The sequence below is a fragment of the Pleurodeles waltl genome, chromosome 9 (assembly GCF_031143425.1).
Source record: "Pleurodeles waltl isolate 20211129_DDA chromosome 9, aPleWal1.hap1.20221129, whole genome shotgun sequence".
Taxonomy (NCBI): domain Eukaryota; kingdom Metazoa; phylum Chordata; class Amphibia; order Caudata; family Salamandridae; genus Pleurodeles; species Pleurodeles waltl.
In genome coordinates this window covers 568887694-568899750 of record NC_090448.1, presented here as the reverse complement: position 1 = coordinate 568899750, position 12057 = coordinate 568887694, and the positions used below count along the sequence as shown (strand labels likewise).

The window sequence follows — 12057 nt, the reverse complement described above, 5'->3', positions numbered from 1 at the left end:
TGTTCGCTCGGGGTTAACTTGATGCCGTCATTCCTGTTAGTTCTTATTCCCGCCATCTGTGGAAAGCTCCCCCGTGCCTGGCCTCGTGCTCGTCGTTCAGGCCTGGGTCGGTGTCGGAGCCTCCCAGCCAGGGCCTCGCGCTGCTTAGGTGACCTCACGCTCTGGCTTCAGTCTGGCCTCCCTCGAGCAGAATCTGAGCCAATTAGGACAACATAACCTCGCCCATTCACAGCTGGTAATGTCACACTCAGTCTTCTAAGAATTCTCACTTATTTTAAGGTCGAACCTGGTTTATTTAGGTGATGGGGAAGTTAGAGATCTAAAATACTATTAACTAACCATTCATTTTTGTCTGGCCACCAGTTACTAATAATTCTCAGGAATTATTGGAATGGTTTAACTAGTTGTTTAAATTCTAGAATAACTAAGGTCTGCGTGGATTATTAGAATTGATCATTTTATAACACGAATTGGGTAAACCAGCATTTTGGGACCTCTGCTTACTACCCTAAGCACAAATAAACATATAGGGCTATATTATAGAAAGCACCTTGGCGTCACAACGGGAGGGTGCGCCTGTTTCTCCACTGGGGCACGACAAAAGGGGCTGCTGATGCTTGTATGTGCCCCTGTGCAAAGAAGATTGCTCTGCTGCTAATTGTGTGTCCATACGATCATTAGAGGGTGTTCCCTCATATGAAAGGATGTGTCACCCCATGCAAGTGAGAGGATTTCTTTCCTTTGCACCCTTACCAAATTACAGACGTGGGTGCAGATGCAAAGAGACAGGAGGTGCAGTCTGTGTGTCCCTTGAAAGGATGGAAAAGAAAGGGGGTTCCAGGGACATCCCCAAGCAACCCTGTGCAGGCATGTGAGGTCACTCACTGCTCCCAACTGCAAGGGGTCTCTGCCCCACTTTGAAAGGCTGGATGAGGTGCTGCCTACAATAAAAGATGGACCAGAAGTTTCAAACAGCCAATGTACCTTTTACTAGGGTTCGCATCTGCACTGAGAACAGTGCATTTTCTGTGATAAGACTTCTGTACAAGTCTTCCCCTGGTGCCCAGACTTGTGCGTTCAATGGTGCAGAGTGGTACAGTGCACTATACCCATAATAAAGCCCCTGGAATTATTTCTTGTAACTTGTTTCATATGCATGAGCAATAATTATCTCTCGATACTTCATCTCCCACTTTATAGAAAATTTGGGAAAGAATAGCAAGAGAATGGACAAGGCGGTAAAGCGTTGTCTGCCCAAATCCTGCTTTAGCATGAAGTGGTCACTAAGGCACCCTTTGCTCATCGGGTCCCAAAAAGTGGTTAGTTTTACACCACGTAGCCAGAGTCTCCTTCGTTTCCAATGTTGTGCCTACTGTTTTACATGTAGACTGAAGTATTTTAATGCAATGTTGGTCCAGGTCCCCTGCAGAATGACACACTCTATTAGGTACCAGATGCCTACTGTTTCCTTTGTAGAGTGAAGAGCGTTGTCTGCCTAGATTTCTCTGCAGAAAGACACGGTTCTTATAGCACTGTTTGCTCTCATTGTACTGGTGAATCAAGCAGTGGGCAAAGATGTAACGACCAGGAAAGCATAATCTGCCCTTATTGAACTGATAAATGAAGCAGTCAGTAAAGGGCCGTTTGCCTAGGTTCCACTCCAGATTGAAGTGGTCAGTAAGGCAGTATGTCCTGAGTTCCATCAGCAAATTAAGAGGTCATTAAGTCACTACCTACCCTACTATATACTCCAGGATGAAGTTGCCAGTGAGGCACCCTTTACCCAGCTTCCACTCCAGAGTAAAGAGATCAGTAAGACACTGTCTGCTCCTTCGCCTAGTTTTCAGAATGAAGTGGTCAGTAATGGATTGTCTGCCCAGTTTCCACTGTAAAATGAAGTGGTCAGTAAGGCAGTATCTGCTCAGTTTCCATTGTAGAATGAAGTGGCCAGTAAGGCACTATCTGCTCAGTTTCCATTGAAGAATAAAGTGGCCGGTAAGGCAGTATCTGCTCCATTTCCACTGCAGAATGAAGTAGTGAGTAAGGCACTATCTGCTTAGTTTCCATAGTACCCGGATGCCTCCAGTAGGCCCCCGCCCCGACGCCCGCCAAACGAAGACCGACAGAGTCTGATTGTTTTTGGCATTAGAATAATTTTATTTACAAATGACAAGTACTTAAAATCACAAATCATAAAAAACATTTCCTGTAAATCAAAATTCAATCCTGTCATAAATCACGATAACGACACATTCAAGGATCCTCCTGCGTCCCGAACACCGTTGGACCACACAGGTGAACCGTACTTCACCTGTATCCTTGGGGGGGCGGTTCCCAACACCTCAACGTCCCTTGTCCTCGTGCTCCGGGTTCCGCCCCCACCCCAACACCAAGCTGCCGTGGGGGTGCAACAGGGTGGCCAGGAGCAGGAGCCCCGTGCCCACCCCAGCGATCTGGGCACCCTAACCCCCAAGCTGGTGTGTACATCCACCGGTTGATTCAGGACTGCAGGATCCTACCTTCGGTGTTATCCAGGGTACCCTGCCTTGGGTACCCCTCTGTTGCTTAGGGTGAATGTATTATCTCATTTCCCACCTACTATTCCCCCTCACACCTTACCCTAAATCTCATGTCTAAAGGGATGGGAGGGTGGGTAACGCCGTTCACTGGCCGTGCCGCCCACGCCGTCTCCACTAAAAAGGCTGAGGCCTGATCTGGGGGGCACTTTAATACCCCCCAATGGAGGGGGCGGCGCAGGCGGCCGGAAGTTACACGTGCGGCCTCCGGAAGTGCCAAGGCCAGAAAACGTAAGACTAGCGTACAGGGCTCGGGCCACGGCGGCCCCGGGCACTAAGCGCCGCACCCCCCCAATTGGGGAGGCGCTCTGTCATAGTACCCGGATGCCTCCAGTAGGCCCCCGCCCCGACGCCCGCCAAACGAAGACCGACAGAGTCTGATTGTTTTTGGCATTAGAATAATTTTATTTACAAATGACAAGTACTTAAAATCACAAATCATAAAAAACATTTCCTGTAAATCAAAATTCAGTCCTGTCATAAATCACGATAACGACACATTCAAGGATCCTCCTGCGTCCCGAACACCGTTGGACCACACAGGTGAACCGTACTTCACCTGTATCCTTGGGGGGGCGGTTCCCAACACCTCAACGTCCCTTGTCCTCGTGCTCCGGGTTCCGCCCCCACCCCAACACCAAGCTGCCGTGGGGGTGCAACAGGGTGGCCAGGAGCAGGAGCCCCGTGCCCACCCCAGCGATCTGGGCACCCTAACCCCCAAGCTGGTGTGTACATCCACCGGTTGATTCAGGACTGCAGGATCCTACCTTCGGTGTTATCCAGGGTACCCTGCCTTGGGTACCCCTCTGTTGCTTAGGGTGAATGTATTATCTCATTTCCCACCACGAGGGCGACCAGGGGCCCAGAGGTCCTTCGCCCTCCCCACCCCCAACCGAACTGTAGGAAAAGGCCCAGTTGTCCTCAAGGCAACAGTCTGTGCCCCCGTCAGAGAAAAGTACCTGACCGCACCCTCAAACAGACTGTGTGGGATGTTCCCCGTGCACCCTGGACCAAGGCACTACCATGGTATACTTGCCTCTCCCAGGTCCAAGTCTCCCCTCTGTACGGCAATGAGTTCCGGGAACAGAAGTCCCCCGTACCCCTGCACCGACTGGACCAGTTGCTGCAGCTGCATGTCTCAGAGCACCGATCCCACACCACTGGGTACGCTGCAAAACCAATGCCCGGCTGAGGCTTGTGGAGCGGTAGCAACCTGGAAGCCGCCAGCCGGACACAGGAGTGACCGAGCACCCATACCATTTAATACGTTCTGCTACTGAAACAAAGGAAACAAGCATGAGTATGTCGTACAGAAGTGAAGCACAGCGCATATAGCTTTGTGTCATTGCAGCACAGACCGACTACAACATCAATAGCAGACGAATGACCACCGGCCACTGGCATTCAATTTCCCAGCAGCTGCCCTTCTACGGAATGACTGGCACATAACCAGCTGGGCCACTCCAGCTGCTCCCAAGGCAGTCGCCCTGTCTGAAGAAAACCATTATCAAACCACGCACCCTTTAGGGCACCAGAATTTTTGCCGAACCACCATGGACAATCCCCAATTTATCTACCGGGATACGGGGGGGGGCGCCATGTGCAGTTCAAAATTGTAATGGCTGTCCCTCACCCTCTCTTAGGTCGTGACCGGCTCGGAGGAGTTGGACCGCCAGTCCAGGACAACAACATGGTTGTGTAGGCCATTCATAGACAGGGCGCTTCAGGTAGACCCAACTTGGGTTATATGAACATTTGGTATTATTGTGCCTGTAGCTCCATATTATAATCTGTGCGAGGCATAGCACAAGGGGGGGTACCCAATGTATCTAACAGTGCCTTCTGCGGGCTGCAGCAAAAAAAAAAAAAAAAAAACGAAGGAGCCCTCAGTATAACAGCATAACAGTGTCCACGGGAGCCCATCTCCACGGAAATTGTGGCCGCATCCCCTGCGAGACGTTCTATGGGGGGGGGGGGGGGGAGGAATTAATGAGGTTTCCCCCACCTCTAAGTAATTTTTTTTTGTGTGTAGGCGAACCTACAAAACTGACGATGCATGTCTACACAAGAGCATTTGTCCTCTTCCGGACAGTGTCAACAATACAGCCTGTGATGATCGTCATCTCCATAGGTAGCTATTTATTACGGGAGCGGCCACCACCAGCATCTTTGACCGAAATTCATCAGCTGGGCACCTGCAGTGAATGAAAGATTTGTAACCCCATAGCTACTAACCAGCTCTCCCAGCATGGAACTCACGCGGAGCAAGGGCTCTTCCAACACACCATGAAGTGTTAACATTGTGCGATCTCTCACCAACCAACCTACCCCAGAGGCCGGCTACCCAAGCATCTGCCAGTAAAATATGTAAGAAGCTCATTGGGGAGCCTCACTTGTGGTTCTTTGGACTACAAAGTTACATTCCTAAGAAATCAGAGGAAAAATGTGTCTTCAAGCAAAATCTTAAAATGCAAACCACCATTCCAAAGCACTCCTTCGCTACCTTCCCAACCCCAAATAACCGCCTCGGATCGGCCTTTCCGGGCAGGGACGAAGAGGGGCGCTGCGCTCGCCACTGGCCCGATTTTTTGCCCGTTTAACTCCTTGCAAACACCAGCCGCCCAGGGCGGGCCCAGGGCAGACCTCATATTGATTCTGGGGCCTTTAAGTCTGCTCCACCTGGCTTTAGGAAAACAAGTTTAGCAGGGGGTGGCGCTCGACGGGCAGATAATGAGGGCATGAATTCAGAAGAAAAGCTGACGTGGTGTTCTATTTTCTGTTCTATTGCAGGACCTGGCTGCTGTATCCTTTTTGTTGCCTAGTTGCTAATTAGCAATGATTTTTTACCACCCTACACCCAGCACTCATCCCTGTCAGTGGCCGTGAACATGGGTGGATGACTGGGTGGAAAGGTCCTGTGGCTTCCACCTCCCCCACTTCCTGTCCCCCTACAATTGGGCATAGGAAAATGAGGTAATGACAAAATTAACACCTATTATTTAAAGCTACTGAAAGCCCTTAGTTTTGTGGTGGGAGCTTGGGAAACTAAAAGTCTGACTTGGAGTACATGCCAAAGCAGTGATTGCATGAGCCCACTGAGCTATCTTACTCAGTGCTTGAAATGGAAAATTAGAAGTGCAGGTACTCTGTAGCAGAGTGCCTGCTTGTTTTTGAGAAATGCCGGTAGTCTTCAATTAAAAGTATTGCGTTTAGCTTGATAAGTGCAGGTATTCTCCCTCTAAACATAAAAAGTGCCGGTACTCAGTACCAGACCGTAACAGCCCATTTAAAGCACAGATCTTAATGAGACTGAATGTATGCTGCTTAGGGTTGCACACATCTGTACAACAGAGGGGTAAAGCTGCTGAGCTATGGAGCAGGGACTCACAAGTGTAGCTTTCAGGTCACATGTTTCCTTAGCAAGTGTCTTGATCTAATGAGATATCTTACTGGCATCCAACAGATTAACAAGGGGAGCTGAGCCGAGACAAGGGTCGACTCGGGCTATAAGACTCAGCACGAGCCGGGCCTTGGAACTATATGGCTGTAATTCATGCAACTAACCTCGTGTAACATGTGCTAAACTCTCCTTAACACTCAAGTGTATTTCTCTAACAGGTAAAGAGTTTCATCTTAGTACATTATATTGGATCTCCGCTTCGAGAAGTATTATTAAAATTGAGCTTTTAAACATGCACTGGAACAATTCCCGCCCTAATGACGATGCTAACAATGAAAAGTTTAGGCACTGCTGAGATCTGAACTCGTGACCTCCTATTTATCAGACAGGCGCTTTACCCAACTAAGAGCGCACACCCTTAAAGCACAAATTTGAAGGTGATATGTGTGTGAAAATGAACAAAAACGGAGCTTCTGTGAAATAAAGTAGGGTAGGATCAGACAATTTGCTTACGCAGGAAAGCCAGGAATGATCCCAGATTTTCTAGTTTCATACTGTGCAGTTCGGACGTGTACCCCTTTCTGGCACACCAGGGATTACTGTGTGATTTTAACAATCACAGCTGAACTTTTAATCCTTTCCTTTGATGCACATTGCTATTGATTCCTGCTGGGATTTTTTTTTTTTTTTTTTTTTTTTTTTTTTTTTTTTTGGATCATCTTAGACGGTCTGGCACAGACCTTTTTGCTGCCCTAATATCAGGTGGATTGATTTATTGACGCTGGTCTGTATATCAGGTTCACATTGACCGCAACGCTAAGTTCTTTAACTCAGAACGGTCTCTCGCTCTCACTGCTCAGTCGGTAGCCTTCGCTCCAAAGAATTCTGTCCTTGTACAGCACAGAGGGCAGACAATCCAAAAGGTTGCCACATGGGCTGCAGACTGTCATGTGGAACCTGCTATTCCATGGCGAGCAGGCAAACATTAGGACTACTTCTGCACAAAAAATGCGATTTGACGTCAAACCCAAGAATCCGCAGGGGCAGGAGTGCATCTCTTTTACTGGCCTCGTTAGGAAGCACACACCAATGTGGCGCAATAGGCATGCCTCTAAGGGTACAATAACTTGTTTGTTGGGTGGCGGCCCACCCTCTGTTAGTCTTGTTCACTGGCTTCCCAGCTTACGGAGACAGGAGTCAAGCTCAGGTAATTCCAAAAACACTGCACGAGGACAGCCTTGCCTGTACTGGATGAGAGGCCAAGGACTGGATGGGCATGCAATCTTAACTACTTCCTCACTACTCTCACGGAACCAGAGCACCCTGCCCAATAGACAAACTGACACGCATATTCGAAAAACATGGTTAAACGCCACAAAGTAAGTGGCGGTACCTTAACCGTATATGTGTTGTAAAGGCCACTAGGACCTCTTCCATCCTTGTCAAGGGGAGTGTTAACCTTCTCTCCTTTCATACAACACCTTATAAAATACAGGTAATTGCCGACCACTAGCTGCGAAGACGGTCGCGGAACGTGCACTATGCCTGGTAACAGGCCACGGCATCCCCAGTTTAGGAAAAACCCAGGTCCTCAGAAAAAACAAAATCAAAAAGAAACAAAACAAGCTGCAGCTTATTATAGAGACGAAGGGGAAATTGAAAAGGGAACTGTTTGTATAGCTTTAAAACGACGGATGAGGAGTTGTACTTGGAAGTAGACTATAGAGCCTCACAAAGGACTAGGCAAGGACAAATATTTAACTGTGCTCATTAACGCCTCTGTAATGGTCTAAGAATCATGAAATGTGATCGCAATGCTTGGAGCCTCCGTCTATATGATCACAAAGTCTACTTTTGAAAATATGCCTGGGCCCAGCCCCCGAGAGCTGCAGAGGCGCGGGGGGTGTAGAGTATATACAGCAGCTCGCATCTGCCCAACGTGGCCGAAGCAAGTAGCAGAACTGATAAACTTGTGAGGGCTGGGGGTGCTGCTGCCGAAATGAAGATGCCAAGCCTCAGGGTCCGAGCGGCGGAAGCACATACACAGCTCACTGACCTACAATGCTAGATCCGGATAACTTTAATGACAATCAGGAAACAATGAGACGTACTGCCAGGTTTGATCTCTAGCAGCAGAAAGCCTCACAGACCACTGCCAGGCACCTTTTTATGTAGGATCTTCAAAGAAGCCACGGAGACTTGGAATCTACCAGTTCAGGATTACAAAATGTGGCTAATTCGCCTTCCATCAAATTTCGGGGACACGTTTCTATACCCAGGAATTCGACACTTTATTTGCAGTTCACGGTATATAAATGAATAGCTGAAACCCGGCACTCCTTCTCACCCAAAACATCCCTTAGTTGGACAGTCCTGCTCTGGGCCCCTCGTGGTTTCTGCGATCACTCTGTGACAGAAACACCTAGGCCCCTGGACTCTCACCGAGTGACGGGCACTCACCTCCTTGAAGCTTTCTGTTTACTTGATGGTCAGATTCCTGGGCGGGGAGGCCTCGGCCTGGGTGGCAGTGGTCGCTTTGGCCACGGGGTCCCTGGCGTGCACTTCTCCTCAAAGTCCGCCTCCGTCCACAGCATCATGTCAGCGTCCTCCATGTCCTTCTTCATGGCGCCGATCACCGGAAAACGACGGGCAGAGACTAGGATTCGAACATTTGCTTGTTAACCCTAAAGACACGAGCTCTCGTTGTTGGGCCATATCGCCGATCATAACGCCGTTCACTGGCCGTGCCGCCCACGCCGTCTCCACTAAAAAGGCTGAGGCCTGATCTGGGGGGCACTTTAATACCCCCCAATGGAGGGGGCGGCGCAGGCGGCCGGAAGTTACACGTGCGGCCTCCGGAAGTGCCAAGGCCAGAAAACGTAAGACTAGCGTACAGGGCTCGGGCCACGGCGGCCCCGGGCACTAAGCGCCGCACCCCCCCAATTGGGGAGGCGCTCTGTCATTGTAGTATTAAGTGGTCAGTAAGGCACTATCTGCCCAGTTTCCGTTGTGGAATGAAGTGGCCGGTAAGGCAGTATCTGCTCCATTTCCACTGCAGAATGAATTATTAAGTAAAGCACTATCTTCTTAGTTTCCATTGTAGTATTAAGTGGTCAGTAAGGCACTGTCTGCCCAGTTTCCACTGCTCAGGGAATCAGTCATGTATCATGCTGTTTCTTGTGTAGTATGATGCTGTCAATAAGGCGCTGCCTCCCAATTTTCTCCTGCAAGGTCAAATGGTCAGTAAGCCCCTGTATCCCTAGTTCCCCTTGTAGGATGAAATGGTCTGTAAAGCACTCTGAAGAGCATCTGCTGCAGAATGTAGTGGTAAATTAAGCAATATGTGCTCAAATTCCACTGTTAAATAAAGTGGCCTATAAGGCAATATTTTGCTAACTTCATCAGAAGGAAGTGAAAAGCAAAGCACCTGATGTTCACAGTATGCCTTGTAGAATGGAGTGGCCAATAATGCAAAATCTGTCCAGTATGTGCTACAGAATGAAGTGGTCAGTTAGGCACTGTCTACTTAGGGGCTTTTTGCAAGCCCCGTGGCACAGAGCACCGCAGCAAGCAACCTTTCTGCTCTGCCCTGCGCCACATGCAAAAGGCAAAAATGTGCTGTATCTACAAGATACAGCACATTTCCGTACTCTTCTCCCGCTCTGGCACACAATGGACTGCCTAGCGCTGACGCAGGCACCCTTACACCATGGTGCAAGGATGCCTGCATCGCAGACAGGATTGTTTTTGTGCAGGAAGACACAACTTTCTTCACAAAAACAATCAATGGAGGTTTTTTCCTCTTTCGGTGTGTGCTGCAGAATGCAGCAATCATAGAAAGAGGAAATAACAAGGAGAAATAAACATATTTCTCTTTATTGTGTTTCTCCTGGAGAGGTTTAAGATTTTGACGTATTTCCATGTTTACAGTTCCTTGTAAATTTGGGAATGCGTCAAAACCCATGTGTGTTTTGTGGCAAAACCGACCGCAACACCCAAGGAACCCCTGATGCAGTGTAAGGAAACGCAACGACTGGCACTGCATTGCCTTACACCATATCTGCAAAGCCATGAAAAGCCTTGCAAAGTGTCTTTGTGTGGCCTGTAAGATGTGGGCCTGCAGCCTGTGCCACCATTGCATCACAAAAAGTGATGGCGGCCCACTAGGCTTGTAACCAAGCCCCTCAGCTTCTTATACCTCCGTTAGTCATATAGAGTTAAGGGTCCTCTTGAAATACTGATATATTCTAAACGTACATTCCAAGTAGTACAACATTTGAAGAAAATATTTTGTAGTATACCTGATCCCTCTCTTGCCCTCCTCACACTTTTTAATTGTTTCTAGAAAATGTATTCCGTTTTGGGAATTATTTTTTCAAAATGATCCCGATTGCTTCAAAAGTGCACGACTTACTTCTTTTTTTCTAAAATTATGTTTTATAAACAACTATTTTTTTTTCCATTTTAAGCACTTGGCATGTACTTTGTGTAAAGGGGAAACATTTTGCTAGGAGGTTTTGCTCTGAAAATCTACCAGACACTTACAAAATAATTATCCCAATCAAACAGAACTTTACATTCCACCTTGAGTTCGTTTTTGTCTCACTAGGCAGTCCTTCCCGCACCATTATAGCAGTACCATTCGTCAGTCAGTGGATTATATAAATTAAACAATAGCCTCCACATAAGCCAATTCGCTCACATTTTTTCAATATGCCACCCTACAAACCAGTAGTCACCCCATTAAGGAGGAATCACTGTCCTCGTTCTTCTGGCTTCACCATTAATAGTGGTAGGTGATCCCCTGCAGTGATGAACTCTACATCAGCCATTTATCCTTCAAATTTTTCAGTAGCCCCTGTTATCTGTCAATAGTCCTTCACTGATCCAGTTCTCCTCCTGTGAGGTAGTATTCCTCTTCAACGGCCATCAGCATCCTTGCATGCCGACACTTGTGCATCAGCTAGCTGCTGGCGATGCCCAGGAGGGTCATTTCACAACACTGAAAAAGAGTGGTGGAACTACTGGTTATTGATAGGGGACATTTTGCTGAACCGAACTACTGAGTCAAGGATGCTGCATATCTACCCATGCCCATCAGCCACCAGTCTTGCCTCATAAAGTAAAGGCATACACGTTTAAGGCATTTAACAAAATCTCTATTAACAGCAGCACAGTTAATTAGATGATAACATTTCAGGTATTTTGTGCCCCTGCTAGACGGCCTCAAGCCCCATTAATGGAATATGCTTCTTGCAGCCATCAGCCAGCCCTTCCTTTGACCACCAGCTCTTTTGCCAGACACTTCCCTTGCTCCATCATCGGCACGGCCAACCTTGTGGAGCATTGATTCAATAAATCCCCAGTGGATAGTAGGAGCCACTTCTATAGTCTTGTGCAGATGGGTCTGATCAGCATCTGATCAGCATTCATGAATCAGCTGTTTAGGAAGAGTGCTGAGCAGCACACTGATTTGTAAGGTTCAAGGGTGTTTGAATACTACATTAAAACTCGAACAGTGGTGATCTGGGCCATACCGATTATGCATGACGGCGACTGGTACACTGGAAGTACTGGTGATTACCCATTTCCAGACTAAGTGGTGCTGAAATGGATACACAGGATAATGTCTTTAGAGGAGAGTGGCGGGCTCAGGGGCCGCCACTAATCCCATTGTGATGCAAGCCTGCTGAGCACTACCGTGTCTACTTCGCCTCTTCACTTCCACTCAGAAATTAGTGAAAACATGCTTCAGTAGTCAAGGTAATACAACCACGGGTAACCAATGGCATGTCCTGATGGGCTGGAGCAGTCCTGACTCCCATTTTACTTCCCCATTATCTATGGCACTGGACGATAGTAGGCTTGGAATTACAGACTATTATGTGGTTAGAGTCTTGTGTTCATTCAGAATCCTGGACGGTAGATGCTGGATCAAGCAAAAGAGAAAGCCTGATAGAAGCAGCCAAAGAATACTCCATGTTCTAATCGTGGGAAAGAGGAAAGTCACTCATAGAATGTAAGAAATGGCGATTGACGGGGCCAAGCTGGTGTTCCTATCATAGCAGCCACCACATGGTC

General features: G+C 48.0%; 1 protein-coding gene and 1 non-coding gene across 2 annotated transcripts in view; one reads left to right on the top strand and one right to left on the bottom strand.

Annotated features, from left to right (window-relative positions):
• Positions 1 to 12057, top strand: part of AXL (AXL receptor tyrosine kinase) — a 227184-nt gene that overhangs the window by 196949 nt on the left and 18178 nt on the right. The window lies entirely within an intron of this gene.
• Positions 7330 to 7457, bottom strand: LOC138260611 (U6atac minor spliceosomal RNA). The gene has a single exon (XR_011198916.1). It is a non-coding gene; the product is annotated as a U6atac minor spliceosomal RNA (small nuclear RNA).